A 23970-nucleotide genomic window follows, 5' to 3' on the forward strand; every position below is an offset into this window, starting at 1 on the left:
AGTGTTGCATGTAGAGTGGTCGAATGGCAAGAGGTCCCTATTCTGGAGGTCGTCAGAGAGAGAGAGAAAAGTGGGTAAAGTCGAGGCCTGGGGGTACGCAAATCATCAATAAAACCTTAGCACAAGGCTTGCTCCGCTCACGAAGGCACTAGGCGTCCCCGAGGGGAACTTAAGAGTCCTGGCAGAGAAGTGAGCTCAGAGGATGTTTGCGCTCCCAGACTCCGGGGAAAAGGGGAAAGCAGTGAGAGGGAGGGAGAGTGAGAGAGAGAGAGAGACGGGTGCCTCGCCCCCTCCCAGGTTTCGGCACCAAGAATGTAAGGTACAGTTCCAGCGAGACAGAAAAGGAAAGATGACCTCAACAGAAGAAGGTTACCTTTATTCAGGCAAGGAGGGGCGACAGTCGGCCTAAGGACCAGGCTGAGCGCTGAGAGGGATCAGGGAGGCTTCATACTTACAGGGAGGTTTGTGGAAGCGATAAGGGAAATGTTAATCAGGCGGGATATTTTGAGTATTCTTTTGTTGAGATGACATTTGTAGTTGGGCAGGGGGTGATAAGTCTTCTGGGCGGGTGTAGGGGGTGGAAGGTTTCTGGACAGGGGTTGATAAGTCCCAGATAGATGCAACCGGCCTGGAGCATCAGAGTGGAACTAAAATTCTGTTTTGTTTTCTCCAAAGTTAGATGATTCAGCAAGGGGCCTTTGAGACTGTTGTGCTCTTTTCTAGGCCCAAAAGACTCCTTCAACTACTGTCTTCCTTATCTAAAGCAGACTTTACTAGATTCCAACATAAGATATTTTCTAAACCTATAACTATTGTTAATACAGCTTTATTTGTTTAAAAAATTTTAAACCTACCACAGGGAAATATTTAACAAGAGCAGAAAGACATTTCAAGGAATTGAAGGCCACTTCTCTTCCTCTGCCCATTTGGTACCAAGACGGGATCAGTAATCAATAGAAATCTGGGATATTAATCTTATGGGGAAAGGGATATGCTTGTATTTCTCCAGATGGATCCAACAAAATTTTTCCTCAGAAAATTCGACCCATGGGAGCCCCTGACATTCAAAATGGAGATGAAACAACAAGAAACCCAGGAGGAAGAAATTCCAGTATGGGCCATGGTGACTCTAAAGATCTCCAGAAAGCACCGCCCTTGGCGGCATCAACCCTATGACCTCCCCTCTTGGGGACAGATAAAAACCGTTACTAATAAAGTTAACAATCTGATTTCTCAACAGGAAATGCCTCAGAGTCCTGAAAACCTTCCAATCATTATGCTGACCTGCATGACCCCGCTCAAGCCAGATTAACAAATCAGACTTAACTGGGCTTACTTACCCAACCCCCCTTTGTTACAGGTCATAAAGTGGACGGAGAAAAGACCAATCAATCGTATCAACCAATGACTCCACCCATATACCCCCTCCCTGGAACCCTCACACCCTGGGGAAGAGGGAAAACTAATTAACATTTCTTTCTTTTTTTTTAAATTTTTCAGTGGGTTTTGTCATACATTGATATGAATCAGCCATAGAGATACAGGCCTTCCACTGTGCCTGGGCCCAGGAAAATTACGCATAAACGTCGGCCGACAAACTTGGGCTTTCATCCTGCCTCCAAAAGAAGACTTTTAGACATTGCTGCCCTTTCTCTGTCTGTGAACCGTGTTTATTACTGAAACTTTAGGGAAAGAGTTAGGGAAAGAACAAAAAACATTATGTAAGAGGTTACTAACACTATTTTGAAACATTACCATGACAAAGGACTTCTTGGCTGTCTTGACAGTGGAATGACACCCTCTTCCTCCTCTACCTCGAATCGTCCTCGATAAACAAATTAGGCCTGAACTATGAGACATATAAAGCATAAAAACTTGCTGCCAACACCAGAGAACTTGGGACTCAGACCGGACATTTCACAGGAACCAGTCGTGGTCATAGTAACTATTTCTTTTTGCTATAATCAGTCATATTTTATACAGGCCTTTGTCCCACTTCCTTTAGTTATGGCCATAGGAAATTTACATTTTAATAAGACTTTACATTCTGTAACTTGTATTAACTGCCAATTTTGTGTCACTCCTGTTCATTTCAATCATAGTACCTATAACTGGGAACAAATCAAATTTCATTTACATGATAATGACTCTCTGAATGTACAATTACTGCAAAGAAAATCTTTGAAACTTTTTCTAAACATGTGCCCTCTCCACTAATTTGGAAACTTTAGCTGAACAAATTATCCAGGCTAGACCCATGAGGATGGTTTCGAAGTATTACCCACAGCATCGGGTCTGGAACAGTAACTTTGGTGATTTTCTTGATAATTGTATTTGTTGTTTATTGTCACCTGTCTATAAGGTTGGTTAATACTGACCAACCTTTTTTTTACAAATATAATAAAATAGGGGGAATTGTCAGGAAACATTTTACAGGAGGCTTCCTGTGTGCTGTTTTGGATCTGTCAGGAATCCTTTGGTCCTTATTAATTCCTGAATACTCAGGAATTAAGAGGAGAGGCACACCTTTCCAGGGGCTGAGGAATCCAGGCATTTCCTTTGTTAGTTTCTCATTACAGTGATAAGTACCCTCTTTTCTCTTTAATAGGGATCGCCTTGTGTTTTGTAAGTCTGGAATTTTAATCTTTATCTTTGCTGAGAATAACTACCTTGTAAGACAGTATATATGCCCACATCACGTTGATTAAAGCACCGTTGCTCCATCAGAGCTTTGGTCCTCGTGTCTTTCTTTCTTTATTTCCTTCCTTTCTTTCTTTCTCTCTCTTACTTCTTACCGTCGACTCTGGACCACCAGGTTCCAGTCCATTAAAGGACCAACACTCAACCATAAAAATTGATGAAATTTTGCCATTGTAACAACATGGATGGACCTGAAGGGTATTATGCTTAATGAAATAAGTCAGAGAAAGACAAATACTACAGTATATCACTTCTATGTTAAACCTAAAAAATAAAACAAACTAGGGAATATATCAGGAAAGAAACAGACTCACAGATATAGAGAACAAACTAGTGGTTACCAATGAGAAGAAGGGAGAGGCGAGGGGCAGGATAGGAGTTTGAGAGGTACATGTCACTACATAGAAAATAAATGAACTACAAAGACATATTGTAAACCACAGGGAATATAGCTAACATTTTTATAATAACTATAAATCAAGCATAACCTTTAAAAGTGGTAAAAAAAAATAAATAAGTAAATAAATAAAAGCTGTGAATCACTGTTGTACACCTGAAACTTAAAGAACATTGTAAATCAACTGTATCTCAAGAAAAATAAAAGGGAGAAAATAGCAACTACACCGTGGGAAATGTGAGGCCTTGTGAGGTAATGAAAAGAAAAGTACTTGGAAATAAGAAAAGCCTGATTCCAGTCCCAATTCTATTATTCATATTGTGAATTGAGCAGCTTACTCAGCTTCCGAGATCTGTTTGGTTTCCTGCTTTGTTCTTACACTTCACAGCAATGTGACGATTAAAGAAAACAAAAGTATTTAAATGCTCGTTACAGCAACAGGAAATCCGCAAATCTTGTTTAAATCGGAAACTCTTCCTGAACTTTATTTCATCACATTTTTTCTTCTCCAATATTTCATTTTACATGTAAATATACTTGCCAGTCTCTCTCATCATCTGTGTAACACCAATTTGTTGGATCTAAAAGTGATTTTGCATTGAATTAGTTAAAATCCAACTGAGGTGCTGCAAACATTCTCTGAAGAATGATTGTTCTCGTGTATTAATATCTGGGCACTGACAATAACTCCTCAGTAACTATACTTAACTGTTTATCGAGCACTTCTTATGCAGCAGGTGGTACCTAAGTGCTTAACATAGATAATCTCATTTAACTTCCTAGTAGTCCTGTGATATAGAAATTATGTAGATCAGCTATATAATTTGTAGGGCCTAGTGAAATGCCATGGAGAAGGAACTGGCAACCCACTCCAGTGTTCTTGCCTGGAGAATCCCAGGGACGGCGGAGCCTGGTAGGCTGCCGTCTATAGGGTCGCACAGAGTCGGACACGAGTGAAGCGACTTAGCAGCAGCAGCAGCAGCAGTGAAATGCAAAAATTTGAGGCGCTTTAAGCTTTTCCCTCTAAAAAGATTTTATTATTTATTGATGGTGCATGAGTAACATTAAAAGCTAATAAATTATAAAAATATAATTATTGCTGTCACAATAAATAGCAATACTATATATCATATCTTAGTTTATCATAAAACTTTGGGGCTTTTATGGAAATTTATTTGTTAGCTTAAGAAAATTTATACTTTTATTAACCTTGCTTTCAATTGGTATTTTAAAAATTTATATCACTAACTCTTGGCAAGACCACATTGTTTTTTCTTTTTTGAAATGTAAACATTTTAGTTAAAACTTTATTTTAAATAAACATAATTTTAGACAGTTTTAGGCTTACAGAAAAGTGCAGTGTTCATATGTCCCCAGAAAGTTCTCTTTATTGTTAGTATCTAACATTAATATGGTACATTTGTTATTATTCAACCAATATTATTAAAATAAAACCCATTCTTTACTCATATTTCTTCAGTTTTTTTCCTAATGTCCTTTTCTGTTCTTGGAGCCCTTCCCAGCTACCATATTATATCAATATTTAGTTGTTATGTCTCCTTACGATCATTTTGTCTGTGACAGTTTCCCAAACTTATTTTGATGACCTTGATAATTTTGAGGAGAACTGGTCAGGTATTTTGTAGACTGTCCCTTAAATAGGGATACTTCTCGTGAGAAATATGATAAAACCATGGTATTTCTCATGCTTCTCATGATTAGACTGGGGTCACAGGTTTGAGGGAGGAAGACCACGGAGGTAAAATGTCCCTGTCATTGCATCATTATGATCTGTTAACATGATTTATTGCTGTTGATGTTGACCTCGTTCATCTGACTGAGGCAGTGTTTCTGTGGTTTCTCCACTGTAAAGTTACTCCTCCTCCTCCCCTTCCTGCACGGTGCTCCCTGGAAGGAAGCCACTATTTGCAGACCACCCTTAAGGAGTGGAGAGTTGTATTCCACTTCCTTGAAAATGGAGTAACTGCATAAATTATTTGGAATTCTTCAACCTAAGAGATTGATCTCTTCTCCCTCACTTATTTTTTTCAAGCATTTACTTATATCAATATATACTCAAGGATATATATTTTGCAGTTGAGTTACAAACACTTCGTTGCTCAAATTGGTTCAAAGTTAACCTTCAGAGCTCTTTTACTTGCCTCCTATGTCCAACCAGTTGCTATATCACTCTCATTTTGTTTGTTTTTTTTGTTTTTTACCACTTTCTTTCTGGAGGTAAAAGGTACTATGGGCTCATCTTATGTATTTCCTGTCCCAGACCTAAAATCAGCCACTTCTTCATGGAGTCTTGATGTCTTTTATTGAAGAATAATATTAGAACTCAAGATCTGGGAGCTAAGTTTGTTTGTAGCTACTGGGTTTCCTTGCTTCTAAATCTTCTCAGCTGAAAGAGGGAGGAAATATGCCTACGTATATACACACATAGTTAATATATGTATGTATTCATAGATTTGTTATACACTATATGTACATATGTACAAGAATAGCAAATACACAGTCAACATATGTATATACATATATATATGTATGTATGTCCAGTGTATATGTACACATCTATAAATATCTCCCTGTGTAACAATTTGTATCTATTTTAAACTAAATATCTCTAAATTTAATTCATTACCTCATGGATCATTTGGGTCTTAAAAATTTTGAGAATTTTTAATTTTGAGAAACTTCTTTTCACTGATGTAACTGCAACTGAACCTCTTAAAAGTATTTTATTTTGTTTTACTTATTGTTTTTGGTTGCACCATGTGGCTTGTGGGATCCTAGTTTCCTGACCAGGGATTGAAACCAGCCCCTCTGCAGTAGAAGTATAGAGTCCTAACCACTGAACTACCAGGGAATTTCCTTAAGAGTATTCTATAGGAACTGACATTTGGGTAAATTTCTAATAAATTATTTAAAAATATAAGTTTCAGGACTTCTAGAGCTGATGATTCTCGCATAACTCTTTTTCTAAAAATATTTAACTATTCATAGAAATCAGTTCTGAATAAGTCTGAAATCCATTTTAAATTCAGATTTACATAATGGAATTTTAATGTTTCATCAGACATTTTGAATGCTTGCACTCCTTCTAACAAAGCTCAGGAGAGAGAGATAATATTTGTGCAGACTTTGCAGGGAAAGCTCTAGAATAGAAGGATAGGCTAGAAGGGTCTTCTACCATCTGTCTCATCCCTGCGTCCATGTGGGGACCTTTCCTGGACCATGGTCACTGCCAACACTACAGCTACCTCTATTTCTGCTGCCACAATTTCCACTACCAATCTGAACCAAGGCCCTATTCTGTCAGCTTGCTCAGATATGCACATATGTTCCAGACAATATGACCCACCTGTCACCGACACTGCCCTTCATGCCTTGGGACTTGAGTCTATTGTTGTGGCAGTGTTTGATCATGATCATAATCATAATCATATTTGCTCACTATTACCCAGTATGTTGCCTCTTTCATGCATATGTCCACAGATAAAATTACTAAGAGTTCTCAAATGGCTTACTAGAACATTAAACCAAGTGGGAGCCTTTCTAGTGGGAGATGTCCATCAAGACTATAAAAATTGTGCTTTTGTGAAGCAATAAGTAGGATAGGGATTCTTAGTAGCTTTACTAAAAAATTAGAAAACTAAGATTTGAAAAGTCACCTGCCCAAGTTTAAATAGTTGGAAAACTACAGAACTAGAGATTAAACCAAAATATATCTAATCCAAAAGTTAAATTCTTAGTTGTAATATTGTGACATATAGAAAAACTCAGTCCTTCTTAAACTAGTTGATCATAGAAAGTGCTGATGGCTTATTCTGTTAAAGCAGTAGCACTCTTTCTATACGGTAATGTCTTATTACATGACAATACACCCCCAGAGAAGTATATTCACAGATCAGTCACCCTCTGTTTAATTTGAATTTCAGTAAACAACATTTAGTATAAATATATTTTCAAATATTGCTTACCCTTGCAAATAAATGGCTCAGCTGGGTTTCAGACCTGGGCAGTGCAGTTGTGAAATGTGGGAAGATGTTAAATATTGCATAAAATATACTTACACTAAAAAGTTATTTATTGTTTATGTGAATTTCAAATTTAACCAGGCACCCTGTATTTTATCTGGCAATTTAGCTTCTCAGGCCCCATTGATAGATTAATGCTGATTCCCCTTCACCTTTTCCTAAATATAACCAATGGGGTGATTTTTTTTTTTTTTCTCAAATCTTTTGATCAGAGTTGGTAGCTCTTTATTACTCACAAAAACAAAACAAAATGCTTCAGGATTCAAGCATATAATTTTTGCTCCTCTTCCAGCCCTGAGTTCTTATTCTATCATACACACAAACACACACAAAGCCACACACTCAGGAACATTTCCCGTCTTCTCTACCACCTCACTATCTGCTCCTCTCTTCATCATAATGACCTACCATTTCCATTCTTGTAGTCTACAGTATTTTTTTAAGGAAGTGAAGGAAACAGCATGAAAATGTCACATTAAGGAAGTAAAGTAGTTTGAATCAGAGTAACAGAGCCTGTTTTTCTTGTCCCCTTGTATCTGTGAGGTGTTTTTCATTACGTTGTGAATCATGGTCTTTCCCATGCTTTGTTGAATCACAGAGCCCTTGGGCATATACGCTCTGGTATCAGTTGTTTTACACTGACCAAAACCAAAAGACAAAACAACAACTTTTCTTTCAGAGCTTAATGAGCTCTGAGTTGAATTCTCTATTCCTTTGCTGCTTTCTTCTTCACTTATCATTTTCATCTTTTTTTTTTTTCAAGCCTTCAGCTGAAGGCTCAGACAATTGGTTAATTAAGATTGTGATTTGTGACTTACCCCAACTCTCCAAACTATTTGTCTTGACTGTATTTCCTTTTAAACTGGTCAACAGATATTTGCCATTTGGATTTCTTCACTTTCTTCTTCTCAATCCCATCTTTCTGTTGTATTCCCTCTTCTTAGACAAAAGAGTCATTTGGATTTTCAAGAACTGTCCTTCAGAAAATATCTGGCATGAGTCAACCATTTCCATTAGGAAGTGACAAGATAGAACTTGTAAGTCAGCCTAATTACTGTCTGGGATTTGACAGTTCTTACATCTGTGGAAGCAGAGGCAGGGGTGGGAGAGTTTAGCAGTTTGTGAAAACCACCTCTTCGTAGCCCTTGCTTAAATTTTGGAAAGGGAGCCTATAGAAAACTTTAGTACAGATGAGACCAACATCTATCAAGATGTCTCTTCAAAGTAATAGCTGACATAGCACAATGGAAAAAGCAATCATTTAAATGTTAAAATCTTGATTCTGCCACTTACTATCTGTGTGGCTTTGAGTTTATTAGCCTCTCTGAGCATTGATTTCTTCACCTTTTACTAATAAGATAGTAATACACTTCAAAGTGCTCTTGTATAGATTAGAAATGATATAACAAAACCCATGACACATGGTAGAAACAATAAATAGATTTTATCTTTATTGTTATAGTTTCCTAATCAGAAATTTAAAGTTAAATGATGTTAAAATAATATATTTTTATGTAAGTGGAGCTACTATTGCATCTGTGAATTTTAACTGTTCTGGTGATTTGAATTTGTTCAATATAATTGGTCTATGAGAAAATGAGAGAAACAATGATGTGTCCTTTAACTATTCCAAAGGGCTATAGGCCATATATAGTTTCACTGCAAAAGAAAAATCTTCCAGTGTTACGTACAATATAATTAGGAAAAAAAAAAAACCAAAGGTATTATAAGTGTCAGTCTTGTTTTGTTTTCTCATACAGATATTTGCTGTAGCCTAAGGTGCAAATTAAATAGATTCATTTTGTGACGGCTGTCTCATACCATAATTATTTAATGACAGTCTATGTGTACAATTTTTGAGTGTAGACTTATAATTTTATGAATCTAATAACGTACATTAGTGCTTTTAAGACATAAAAGCAAATGAAATTTTATGATTCAAGAAAAAATCCTGAGTGTTTCAGAAGCAAGCTCTTTATATAAGAACACTCTATTTCCAGTAAATTTCTTGATTGTAATTCCCTATGACTACAATGATGTGTCAAAATGTAAATAATTACACTTAAACATGGAAGCCTAGACTCAAGGAGGTAAAAAAAAAGTCTAGTTGAGGGTCTAGATGGAATGTGGCCAGCAAAAACAATGAAAACAAAACAAGTGACTAGAAAATTTAGTGGTTTCCATACTTTATGAAAAGTAGAAGATAGTATTATTGTCTAGAAGATTCAATTCAGCTACTATAAAGAAACACAGTATTGTGGGATGTGAAGGATAATAAAATACATATAATAAGTCAATATTTAATAAATTATGTTACAGTACTTTTTTCTTTGGCACGTTTTTGTACATGAACAACTCTCTATCTTTGGAGTTGGTATTTTTACAAAGAAAATTTTGTAAGAGAAAGATGTACTTTTTAAAATCCAAAGTGGGGTTTGTTTTTAGTTGAGAGAAAACAATAATTTTGAAAGCCAAGCTTTGTCTAGGAATAAAAATATTTTTCAAATGTTTTAGCTCCAATTACTTTCAGATTCAATCCTGGATAAGATCATTAAATTCCTTCTACAGCTTATAGAGAATATTTCTTTTTTCTTTAAACCAGACTTTGAGAATTACTTCCTCAGGAAAGGAAGTTGTGAAGCAAGGTGAGTCTACATTGGTGCAAAGGAGGAAGTGGTCACTCCATTCTTTCTACCTGGGTAAATTGTGTATAGGGTTGAGGGTGGGGGATGTGCGTGGAGAAACAGCGCCGGGAAGAGTGGTTAGATACACATGTTCTCCTGTTTCCTCTTGATGTAGAACTCCAAGATGAGTGGAGAAGCAAGTAAAAATAGAAATGGGTAAGTCCAGAAATGCTGGAACTGGGATAGCTAGGGAAAGCTATGAAGTTCTAGGAGAAGCCTGTATGTGGTCTTACTGAGTTTGATAAAGGAGAGATGCACATTTGAGAGAGAAATGTAAGTGTATAGATAAACCTGAGGCTTATTCTTCAAAGCCTACTCTGCATACAAAGAAAAAGGCTATTTCCATGTACTTCAGTGATGAAGTGTGGAGGTGCAGAGACCTGGACCCGAACTGGTCACAGAAGGAAGGGAGTTGGAGGCTAGGAGCAATCGGCCAGGATCAGACTACATTGCTGGGTGCCGTCATGCGATCCCGAAGATGAGCTGGGCAGGGAAGCCTCAGTATCAACTATGGACCGGATCAGAAAGGAGCAAGGATCAAGAGAATACCCCAGGAATCCGAGGTCTCCACTGCTCAGCTGCCTTAGTCACAAGCACTATTTATTCATATATCAATATATTTGGAGAGGACCAGAGGAGGAGTAAGAAATCAAGAGAAAAATACAGAAAAAATGGACATTTACCTGAAGAACAATCTTTAAACCAACCTAATAGAAAGTGTAATTTTGAATTCAAGAAACTAATCTATTCCAGTTAGCGAGTAAAAAGTTGAAAGAATTTAAATGTGAAACATAGATATCTCAGTCCTGCTGCACACTGCCCAGGGTAAAGAAGTGCCAGGGGAAAGATGGCATCTTTGGCAGAAAAAGAAAAGTGACCATATTTCTTTGCATATCTGAATGTAGTGAGTAAATGTTGATCTCAATATATCTCCTAAAATAGAAAAATGAAGAATGGAGAAATTACTTAGAGCTGTCTCTCCTCCCTCCTGCCATCTCTGTTCAATCATATTTATAACATATCCCCCAGTGATGGAGACCACGCAACATATTAAAAGAAATTAAGGGCAATGATGAAGAGATCCACATAAACTTAACATTTCACAAGTATCATCTCTCCAGGAGAGGACTTTCTTGGTAGTTCAGCTGGTAAAGAATCCACTTGCAATTCGGGAGATCCCAGTCCGATTCCTGGGTCAGGAAGATCTGCTAGAGAAGGGATAGGCTACCCACTTGGCCTATCTTGGGCCAAATATTCTTGGGCTTCCCTGGTGGCTCAGCTGGTGAAAAATCTGCCTGCAATGCTGGAGATCTAAGTTTGATCCCTTGATTCGGAATATACCCTGGAGAAGAGAAAAGCTACCCACTCCAATATTCTGGCCTGGAGAATTCCTTGGACTGTATAGTCCATTGGGTTGCAAAAAGTCAGACAAGACTGAGAGACTTTCACTTTTTCTCAGTTAGAAACTCAATCAAATCATTTAATCATGAATGCAGAAAAAGCAAACAGCAGAAAAGATCAGATCTAACAAAGCAAGCATTGAAAATATGAATTAATAAAGAGGAAACAGCAAACATTTGACCAATTCCTGACTTCTAATTTATTTTGATTTTACATGAATATAAAATAGTGATAATAATGATATCACTTGATTGTCAATCATTTTCTTCATTAACTCAAAAGTCTTGAGGCAGCCATTTTTACAAAAAAACTATTTCTTAAACAAGATATTTATATACTTAGACAAGCCTAAATTAATCTGATTTAGACAAATTATCAAACATTTTAGAATCTATTTTCTAGGCTATAAAATTGAAGTCACTAAAATATGGAAAATTCAAGATTTAAGAACGTAAGCAAAAATGAAACAAGATTTTCAAACTTGCAGGTACAAGTTCTAGGAATTTAATATAGTTATATAACTGAAATATGTAATAGATATTTATCTGTTGGTATGGGGATAACCAGAATTATCCAAGAATATTGCATTTAATAGACACAAAATTGTACCAACTGCTGTTTAAAGTTAACTTAAAGTGATACGATTTTAACAAACTCAGTCAAGTGAATTTCTTTCCCTGAACTTTAGATGATTATCTTTCCTTCTTTTCTGTTACAGAAAATAATGTGAAGACTGTGGTTTTATTTCTGGTGTAATCTTCATTAGGATTTTCTTTTTCCTTTCTATTTTTAAAAAAATCATTTCAAAATTACAGAAACTTGCAAAAATATTACAAGAAATTTATGTTCTCTGTGCCATTTGTAACATGCAATCATCATGTCTAATCACTCCAACATAGGTGCTACAGTGTGTATTTCCTATAAACAAGGGCATTGTTCTAGTACAGTAAAATCTTCCCAGGTGGTGTTAGTGGTGAAGAACTCACCTAGCAATGCAGGAGATGTAGGAGACATGGGTTCAATTCCTGGGTAGGGAAGATAATGGCCTGGAGAATTCCTTGGACTGTAATGGCCTGGAGAATTCCTCGGACTGTATAGTCCATTGGGTTGCAAAAAGTCAGACAAGACTGAGAGACTTTCACTTTTTCTCAGTTAGAAATTCAATCAAATCATTTAATCATGAATGCAGAAAAAGAAAACAGCAGAAAAGATCAGATCTAACAAAGTAGATCTGGAGTAGCCCAAAGGAGTAACCTACTGAAGTAACCCACTCCAGTATTCATGCCTGGGGAATCTGACAGAGGGGCCAGGCGGGCTATGGTTCATACTGTCTCAAAGAGTTGGACATGACCAAAGTGACTTAGTAAAATCATCAAAATCAGGAAGCTAACATAAATACATTACTATATCCCAATCCAAAGACTCTATTCAAGTGTCATTAATTATCCCAACCATATTCATTATAGCCAAGACACCCAGAATCACACACTACATTTTGTGGTTTAGATCCATTCAATCTAAAAGAGTTCTTAAGTCTTTCTTTGATTTTCATTACTCTAATATTTTTTAAGGCTGTTAGCTCAGTTCAGTTGCTGAGTTGTGTCTGCCTCTTTGTGACCCCATGAACTGCAGCACTCCAGGCCTCCCTGTCCATCACCAACTCTCAGAGCCTACCCAAACTCCTGTCCATCGAGTCAGTGATGCCATCCAATCATTTCATCCTGTCATCACCTTCTCCTTCTGCCTTCAATCTTTCCCAGCAACAGGGTCTTTTCTAATGAGTCAGTTCTTTGCATCAGGTGACCAAAGTTTTGAAGCTTCAGCTTCAACATCAGTCCTTCCAGTGAATATTCAGGACTGATTTCCTTAGGATTGACTGGTTTGATCTCCTTGCAGTTCAAGGGACTCTCAAGAGTCTTCTCCAACACCACAGTTCAAAAGCATCAATTCTTCAGTGCTCAGCTTTCTTTATAGTCCAACTCTCACATCCATACAAGACTACTGGAAAAACCATATCTTTGACTAGATGGACCTTTGTCGGCAAAGTAATGTCTCTGTTTTTCAATTTTCTGTCTATGTTGGCCATAGCTTTCTTCCAAGAAACAAGTGTCTTTTAATTTCATGGCTGCAGTCACCATCTGCAGTGATTTTGGAGCCCAAGAAAATAAAATCTGTTACTGTTTCCATTGTTTCCCCATCTATTTGCCAAGAAGTGATGGGACCAGATGCTATGATCTTAGTGTTTTGAAAGTTGAGTTTTAAGCCAGCTTTTTCCAATCTTCTCTTTCACCATCATCAGTAGGCTCTTTAGTTCCTCTTTGCTTTCTGCCATAAGGTTGGTGTCATCTGCATTTCTGAGGTTATTCGTATTTCTCCCAGCAATCCTGATTCCAGCTTGTGCTTCATCCAGCCCAGAATTTTGCATAATGTATTCTGCATACAAGTTAAATAAGCAGAGTGACAATCTACAACCTTGCTGTACTCCTTTCCCAATTTAGAACCAGTTCATTGTTCTATGTCTGGTTCTAACTGTTGCTTCTTGACCTGCATGCAGATTTCTCAGCAGGCAGATAAGGTGGTCTGGTATTCCCACCTCTTGAAGAATTTTCCATAGTTTGTTGTGATCCACTTAGTCAAAGGCTTTAACATAGTCAGTGAAGCAGAAGTAGATATTTTTCTGGAACTCTCTTTCTTTTTTGATGATCCAAAGGATGTTGGCAATTTGATTTCTGGTTCCTCTTCCTTTTCCAAATCCAGCTTGAACATCTGGAAGCTCTTGGTTCATGTATTGTTGAAGCCTCACTTGGAGCAATCTGAGCATTACTTCGCTAGCATTGAGATGAGTGCAATTGTGCAGTAGTTTGAACATTCTTTGGCATTGCCTTTCTTTGGGATTGGAATTAAAACTGACCTTTTCCAGTCCTGTGACCACTGCTGAGTTTTCCAAATTTGCTGGCATATTGAGTGCAGCACTTTAACAGCATCATCTTTTAGGATTTGAAATAGCTCAGCTGAAATTCCATCACTTTCTCTAACTTTGGTTTGTATCTTTTCTACAAACTCTCTTCAGGTGATTTTTTGTCTCTTTGGCAGATATGTCACAGAAATGATGCTGTCGTGTGTTTGTTATACCCTGTGAAATGGACCACAATTTTGATTTACCCCATTTCTGGTCTCATTAATTTTCATCAATTAACTAAGAAGGTGCCTTTCAGCCCTTTTACTGTGATAATTTTTTAAAATTGTAAGTAATTTGTGGGTAATATGCCAAGTCTATGCAAATATTCTATTCTTCATCAACTTTCACTTTCTGGATTCCTCATCCAATTTTTTTCTGCCTGAATCAGTCATTACTAACTTGATTGCCAAGAGATGATTTTTATATAATCCCATCATTCATTGCACATTCATTGTGGATATCCCACTGTAAGTCAAAACTATTTCTAATAAAGGAACATGAATGTAACATTTAGTTATTTATAAGTGTTGCTTTGTAGATTCCTATTTTACTTAATGAATTATAACCTGTTACTATATCATTTATTTGGATGCAACAATTATCATAGATAATAGGGGGTCCCCTTTACTCTGGCTTTAGTGTCTTTTTGACAAGTCCCCATAATTGAGTACTTCCATAATTTCTATCAGGACAAAACATTCCAAGTTCATCCTGTGCTTTTTGTGATCCAGTTGTTTCTCTAAAATCTCTGGTTACCATAGTGGAGAATGGTATTTAGAAACTAAGATCTGAATGCTAGTTGTGACCATTGCTATTGGGTTATTGTTTCTACCAAGCTCTCTTAGTGGACAGAGCTAAAGAAGATATGTTTATCAGTAACTACCTAGGTATGTGTATGTACATATTTACGTCTATATTTCTTTATCATTGTAGTGAAAACTAAATTCATCACAATATCTCCAATTTCAATCCAAAGTTACAAGGTTCACTCAAGCTTTCTTTCTTTTAATATTGTAACTTCTTTCTCATTCTGTAAAAAACCTAGCTCCTCCTTTAGTCCTTGGTATATTTACTTGTTTTAGTTCTGTTCAGTCACTCAGTCGTGTCTGACTCTTTGTGACCCCATGAACCACAGCACGCCAGGCCTCCCTATCCATCACCAACTCCCAGAGTTCACCTAAACCCATGTTCATCGAGTCGGTGATGCCATCCAACCATCTCATCCTCTGTTGTCCCATTCTCCTCCTGCTCTCAATCTTTCCCAGCATCAGGGTCTTTTAAAATGAGTCAGCTCTTCGCATCAGGAGGCCAAAGTATTGGAGTTTCAACTTCAGCATCAGTCCTTCCAGTGAACACCCAGGACTGATCTCCTTTAGGATGGACTGGTTGGATCTCCTTGCAGTCCAAGGGACTCTCAAGAGTCTTCTCCAACACCACAGATCAAAAGCATCAATTCTTCAGTGCTCAGCTTTCTTTATAGTTCAACTCTCACATCCATACATGACCACTGGAAAAACCATAGCCTTGACTAGACAGACCTTTGTTGACAAAGTAATGTCTCTGCTTTTCAATATGCTGTCTAGTTTGGCCATAACTTTCTTTCCAAGGAGCAAGCGTCTTTTAATTTCATGGCTGCAGTCACCATCTACAGTGATTTTGGAGCCCAGAAAAATAAAGTCAGTCAAGCTATTACTGAGTAATCAATTACCTGACTCCTGCTCATTCTGCTACTTCTATCTATCACTTCCTGCTCCTGAGCTCTTATGTGAACATACTCTGCACGACTCCAGAGTTAAGCCAGCCTGCTGCCACTGGCACTTCCCTGTATGGATGCCCTCATCCTAGTTGAGCTTTCTTTAACTTCCACATATAGACACCTACAGGCTTCCCTGGTGACTCAGCAGTAAATAATCCATCTGCAATTTGGGAGACTGCCTGCAATGCAGGAGAGGCAGATTTGATCCCTGGGTTGGAAACATCCCCTGGAGAAGGGAATGACTACCCACTCCATTATTCTTGCTTGGGAAATCCTATGGTTAGAGAAGGCTTTTGGGCTACTGTCCAAGGGGTCTCAAGAGTCCGATACCACTTAGCAACTAAACCACCACCACCATAGACACCTACCTCCCCCAGACCCATTTAAGTGATTTGGGAGTGAATTATTAAAGGAAGAATGGAGAAAACAACCAAGGAAGGAAAGAGGAAAGCAAAGAAGTAAGGTAGGAAGGAAAAAGCACTTGTTTGATAGATTTTTAAATAAACCTCATATTAACATTTAGAAAGACTTGAGGAAAGAATTTGTACTTCCCCCAGTAGCATATGAGAGTACCTCCTCTCCATATCTGTGCTGAGATCTGGTATTAAAGAGATTTTTAAATGCTCATTTAATGGATGCCCATGATATGTCTCTAAATCTAGAGTTCCCTGATCTCTACTGAGATTACAAATTTTCCCATGTTTATTGGTCACTTTTGTTCCTTTTGGGGGGTATTTTTAACTTACTAGAAAGTAACAATTCTTTATAGAAATTTTGCTCTAAAGCAAAGTAATAAAAATGAGGCAGTGTCTTAACCAGGGTAGGGGGGCTTTCAAGGATTTTCTTTCTTTCTTAAAAGTAGGCTTATCCAACATGGTTGTATGCTAAAAACAACAATCCAGTACAAAGTAGAAAAATTGATTGCAGGAGAGCAAGGCCATTAATTTGTATAGTAACATCTTTTGATATATTAGTGGAGAGCAGTGTTACAACCCAAGAACAAGAGCCTCAGATAAGAATAATTTATCCAAGATCAACAGAAAGGGGAAGAGGGCAGAATGGGTGGATTCAGATGGAGAGTCTGTTACTTGTAGATATTTATTAATAGCAACACCTGGAGGTACCTCCAGGTATTCCCTTTTGGAGTACAAAAAAAATACTAAATGAGATAATGTCAAAATATTATTATTATAAAATACTTTTAAAGTGTATAGTAAATTATATTTAGCTTATTAAAAGTCACCTAGTTAAAGGTTTAAAATACAAATAGGCAATGTCCAGATCATATATAAAGATGCAACCCTTATCATTTGCCTTTGACAACCAGCCCACAAAGCCAAACTACTATCTGCAACAACCAGTCAGAAGGCCAAACAACATGCAATCAGCCACAAGTGATTTGATCTTGATTAATAACTGATAACTTTCCTAATATTTTCCCCCATTTCCAACTTAGGAGCAACCAGAGAAAGCTAAATATGCATGCTTTATCCAATAAAATACAATGCTTCATTTCTAATTAACTTTCTTAGAGTTTTCCTATGCTAGCGGCCCCCAATCAGGGTATATTTGAAAACTTCTTTTTTAATACTATAAAGCTTCACCCACTGTGCCTACCTTTGGGTCTTTGCCAAACACAAATGATGGTGGCTGACTCCCTGGCTGTACAGCATGCTCTGAATAAATAGTCATTACTTGTTTTCACTTAGTTGGTTTTTGGTTCTATATTAGAGCTATGTCTATATATATATATATGTGTGTAGAGCTATATATATGTGTGTAGTTTTTTCAATTGACAAAATATTATACAGTATATATAGTTCCAGCAGTAAGTTCCAGTGCTTTATTATCAAAGAATTGTTTAAGCATTGGCTACTAGGTAAAGCTAGAGCAAATGACTCAAAAATTATTTATTATAAATAGTGTTTATGTGCAAGTCCATATGAATGAATAATTGATTAAACTATTACTCAAGAGACAACCCATATTTTCATTCTATTAATAAATTGATAAATTAATATATATATACATGAATATAATATATATATATGTATAGTATATACAAAAAGAGAGTAGAGATAACAAGCTATAAATGCTAAGAAAAACAAGTAAGCAGAGGTTGTGAATAGAAAGTGATGAGGTAACTAGTTTAGACAACATGGTCAGAGAAGTTTCTTTGATAAGGTAGCATCAGAGCAGAGATGTAAAAGAAGTGTAAGAGCAAGACTTGGAAGTATTTGCAGCAAGAGTTTCAATGAGAGAGAATAGAAATTACAAAGACTAAAGGCAACATGTCTGGAACTGAGTGAAGATGACGTTGGAAATGCCGGAGAACAGGAAGAGCAAGATTATACATGATTTTGCCTGCTAAGATAAGACTTAGTTTTGTTCTGACTGTGCCAAAAAGGAATTTTTTGAGGGTTTCATTCAAGACAGCAACATAACTTGACTGATATGTCAATAATGTTACTCTGATCATTGTATACAGAATAGACTGAGCGTTTCATTCAAGACAGCAACATAACTTGACTGATATGTCAATAATGTTACTCTGATCATTGTATACAGAATAGACTGAGCAAGGCTAATTATGGAAGCAGCGATGCCAGTTAGGAGGCAATGCAGTAGTTCAGATGACTAGTCATTAGATCATGGATTATGGTGGTATTAGTGAAGATGATCACTAGTGGTCAGATTCGAATATACATTTTGAAGGTAGAAATGCTAGGATTTTCTAATGGATTGGATGTGGAGAAGAGTCTAGCATGTCTTTAAGGTTTTTTTCATGACCAACTGGGTGAAGAATGGTGCAGTTTGCTGTGATTTGAAAGTGCTGAAAGAAGCAGTTATAGGGCTAGGGAGAATTAATTGTTAAATTTGGTACATTTTAAGCATAAGATGCTTATGTAAAATACAAGTGAGTATGTTGAGTGGAGATTTAGATATGCAAGTATGGAGTTCAGAGAGGAGATAACGACTCGAAATGTAAGTTTAGGATTCCTGGACATAAAGAGTGCATTTGAAACAAAGGAATTAGATGAGTCAGGCAAGTGTGATAGAGAAAATATCTGAAGGCTGAGCCCTGAAAACTTGCAAAATTTAGTAGCTGAGAAGAGGTAGAGGATTCAGCAAAAATTTTGAAGAATGAACATTTGTTAAGGAGTTCTATTAGGCTTCCCTGGTGGCTCAGTAATGAAGAATCCACTTGCAGTTTAGGAGTCTGCCTGCAATGTAGAAGACACAGTTTCAATCCCTGGGTTGGGAGGATCCCCTGGAGAAGGAAGTGGCAACCCACTCTAGTATTCTTACCTGGGAAATCCCTAGGACAGAGGAGCCTGGAGGGCTAGTGTCCACGGGGCTGAAAAAGTTGGACTCCATCACCACCCTCATATAACTCTTTGCTGACTTGTGTTTCAAGTATTAGATACAATCTACTGCCAAGCGTGCACTAACGTAGTATATAGTAATGTAGTATACAGTAGTTTAAACATATCTCCTTTGTTAATTAGCAATAATTTAAAGCCAAAATGTAGCTGCAAAGCTATTTCCTTGGGATATTAACTCAATAACCTTTTGAATTAGATGTTTTTATCAGACACTAAAAGTACTGTGAATAATTGATGTCATGATAATATCTGCTGAATCCTTCAATTGTTTAGTGACTAAAAGTGTGTCTTGCAGTAGTAGGGACTGAATAAATATTAGTTTCATGCTGCAGTGTTTCATCAGCAGAAATTTAATGTACTAGCAAAGGATACTCTAAAATTATTACTGTAGATTATATTTTCCATTCATTTTCTTCAAGAGCATAAAGCAATATGAGTAAAAAAGGTATTTCTTGAAATAAGGATTCTATACCCAAGTTCTTTCATCAACATTTCACTTCTAAATTTACTATGAGACTTTGGGCAAGCTGCATCATCCTTGTAGAGAAGAGAGTAAGCATGATGTTTTCTTGCTACATGTTGGGAGCTGTAGGACCAGATGGGATCTGTGCTGTCCTCAGAGTTCCCTGGAAGAGAGCCAGGAATAATGACAGTGGTGATTATAGGTGTGTTAGAAAATGCCTCAGTTGACCCGTTGCTGTTTTTAACATCACCCTATGATTGGCTAAAGAAAGATGGCATGTGACTGACTTCAGATTATCATTTTGAAATCATGGTGCATGCCTGACTCAGGTTTAAAGACTCAAGTCCTGGTCAAGAAGGAGATGGTATTTTCTTTCATATATTTCAGATTTCAGAGGAAAGTTTCAAGAGTTTCATTCTAGGGCCATTTACAACAGCTGCCAGGCAAAGGAGAAGATGCAATCTAATGTCAGAACCACTTCGAGATCATAAATTACAAGGTATGGAAAACAATATTTCTGAGATTAACACATATTTTAAAATGTATTTTCTTCCTTATACCATGTTGTAGTTTCCTATGGCATGATCTTCCCTAAATGTACGTCTATATTTACATTTTCTATCTCCCTTGTTCAAATTTTATTTTCTCTACTTGAACCTTAAATGAATGATAAGGCATTTTCAATGTGCTGCTTAGAAGTAGATTTTTAGTCAATTAAAAGATATTTTGGAAGGTTTAAAATGGTATTTGTTTGGCTTGAAAAGTCTAATTTAGCGTTTCTTAAAGTGGGTACCGTCGACTCTCAGATATCCTTGAGTCTTTCATGGGCTGGCGACATCAAAACTAAAGTATCATTTGTGGTTGCTCTGTGCTGACACTGGTACCTATAAAATCAAAGCAGTGATGTTTAAAATTGCTAGCACCTTAGTGTTAATCTTTTTCCTTTTATAGTGCTCTAAAAAAAAAAAATCTTGTTTCATTTAAGAATGTTCTTGATGAAGCAATAAAAATTAATTTTATTAAATCTTGCCCACTGAGTACATATTTTCTTTAATATGCTAGGCAACAAAATTAAAACATGCATAAACACCTCTGCTGCATAATGAAGGATGGTGGTTGTCTTTTGAGGAAAGTTCTTGGACGTTTGAGTCAAAAGCTGAAGTAGCTGCTGTTTATCACATAGCGCCATTTTTATTTTTACTTGAAACTGACAGACAATACCATGGTAATTTGGACTTAGTTCTTTTATAGACAGTTTATTGAAAACTAATAAAGTGAGTCAATCACTTCAGGAAAAATAACTAGTAATGCGTTGTTTGTGATAAAATTTAAACTCTGAAGTGAAAATAAGAATTTTATAAAATGTACCTAATCCTTATAAATGGAGAGTTTTATAATGAGGTTGGTGGTGATATTGCAAAATGAAATATGTCAGCATTTGGGAGATCTGTATGACTGTGTGAACTAAGTAAACCTATACTTCATAAATAGCTAATGCATAATATTTTACAAAATCAGGCACATCAAAAGATTCCCTCACATAGTGACATGGATTGAGGGATTTTAGCATAATTAAATACAACAGTTTCATTGATATGGCTTCACATTGCAACAACTAGCCTCTTAGAATCTACTGCTTTTCAAGATTTTGTGTAGAATTAAAGAATATCCATAAAAATTTGAAAAGGCTACCAAGATATTCTTTCTTTCCAACTACATCTCTGTGGGGACAGAATTTGCCTAAAATACTTCAATCAAAACAACCCATTGCAATGAAATGAGTTCAAAAGCAGATAGATATAAAATGAGAGTCACAATTTTTAAAATAGTTTAAAAAATAATGATGTTATTTTTAAATGGCTGATTATCTTCAATTTTAAATTAATAAATGTTTGGAATTTGTTTTAATTCTAATACAGTAAATATTGATAGCCTATATAAACCATAGTTGTTTAGTGTTCTTAATAATTTTTAAGGATATGTGGGTTTCAGGAGAATAAAATATCTAAGTACCTTTCGTTTAATTCTTTGCAAGGGTGAAGTCAATCAGAACATAACTTTGTTATGATAGGGTGTTAATTTAATAGACTTGAAGTTAGATTTTAAAAATATATAATCTCATAAAATGTCATCTGTTATTGTCTTATTTAGTGACTTAGTCCATCACATATTTAGCACAGTGATTATACATTTGATGATTGCATATCAGAAGCTTTAAAATGTTTAGCACTACTGTTCCAGGTGGTATTTTTGGTTTGTTTTAATGTCTATCTCCTGGTCCCAGCAATTTAACACAATCACGTCCATAACCACATTGCTGCTGCTGTTGCTGCTGCTAAGTCGCTTCAGTCGTGTCCAACTCTGTGATACACCATAGACCGCAGCCCACCAGGCTCCCCCATCCCTGGGATTCTCCAGGCGAGAACACTGGAGTGGGTTGCCATTTCCTTCTCCAATGCATGAAAGCGAAAAGTGAAAGTGAAGCCGCTCAGTCGTGTCCTACTCTTTGCGACCGCATGGACTGCAGGCTACCAGGCTCCTCCATCCATGGGATTCTCCAGGCAAGAGGACTGGAGTGGGTTGCCAATGCCCTCCTCCAGGGGAACTTCCCAAACCAGGGATCAAATCCAGGTCTCCCACATTGCAGGTGGATTTTTACCATCTGAGCCACTAGGGAAGCACAGGTTATTAAGTGACTAATTCTAAAACTGGTTTCCTAGTCAAATATTCTTTTAACTATATTGCTAATTATTTTCTCCAGTTCTCCACCTTCTGATGTGTGAGATCTTTGATCTTGAGTGAAAAATATTCAATTACAATGGCACCGCAGTTCCACAGACCTAAATGGTGCTCTTTGAAGTTTTAACCCACAACTTCACTCCACTAGGGGGGGTCCTATATTTATTTATTTTTTTTTTTAATTGAAGAATAATTGCTTTATAGAATTTTGTTGTTTTCTGTCAAACCTCAACGTGAATCAGCCTTAGGTATACATATATCCCCTCCTTTTTGAACCTCCCTCCCTCTCCATTCCACCCCTCCATCAACCTAGGTTGATACAGAGCCCCTGTCTGAGTTTCCTGAGCCATACAGCAAATATCCGCTGGCTATGTATTTTACATATGGAAATATAAGTTTCCACTTTACTCTTTCCATACCTCTCACCCTCTCCTCTCCTCTCCCCATGTCCATAAGTCTGTTCTCTATGTCTGTTTCTCCACTGCTGCCCTGCAAATAAATTCTTCAGTGACATTTTTCGATTCTGTATATATGCATTAGAATATAATATTTATCTTTCTCTTTCTTACTCACTTCACTCTGTATAATAGGTTCTAGGTTCATCCACCTCATTAGAACTGACTCAAATGCATTCCTTTTTATGGCTAAGTAATATTCCATTGTGTATATGACCCCAACTTCTTTATCCATTCATCTATCAATAGACATCTAGGTTGCTTCCATGTTCTAGCTACTGCAAATAGTGTTGCAATGAACAATGGGATACATGTGTCTTTTTCAATTTTGGTTTCCTCAGGGTATATGTCTAGGAGTGGGATTGCTGTGTCATATGGTGGTTTTATTCCTAGTTTTTTAAGGAATTTCCATATTGTCTTCCATAGTGGTTCTATCAATTTTCTATGTTCCTTCTCTCATTTTCTTTCATCTTTTAATTGTTTCCTGCCCATTTTTAATCTCTGCAGCTCCCCTTTCCCATCCTCCAACCTAAAATGAATTAACAATTTTAAAGTGTTACACTTATTCAATAGTTGTATGTTTCCAGTTTTCACATATAAAAATCATCTTATCCTTATATAAATGTCTTTATCTTTTGTAACATTTTTGCACATATCTTTGCAATACTTTTTATTCCTTTTAAAATGTGTACATAGCTTTCTCTACATGAGTATTGTAATTTCTTAAGGATATTGCTAGCTATATTGCATAATTTTTTTGTTTTCTGAAAGAAAGGACTTTATTATAATTTATAATTGGTTAAGATTGTGAAGTTACTAAATTTGGTATATTTATGTCTTGAATCAAGCAACTTTGAAATCTTTTATTAGTTTAACAGGTTTTCATTTACTTAGTTTGCATTTTTTATGTAGGAATATTATTTTTACCTAACAGATTTTCAATAGTTACATGTCCTTTTACAATTTCAAGCCACATCATATTATATC

Source organism: Muntiacus reevesi, chromosome 22, assembly GCF_963930625.1.
Source record: "Muntiacus reevesi chromosome 22, mMunRee1.1, whole genome shotgun sequence".
Classification (NCBI taxonomy): Eukaryota; Metazoa; Chordata; class Mammalia; order Artiodactyla; family Cervidae; genus Muntiacus; species Muntiacus reevesi.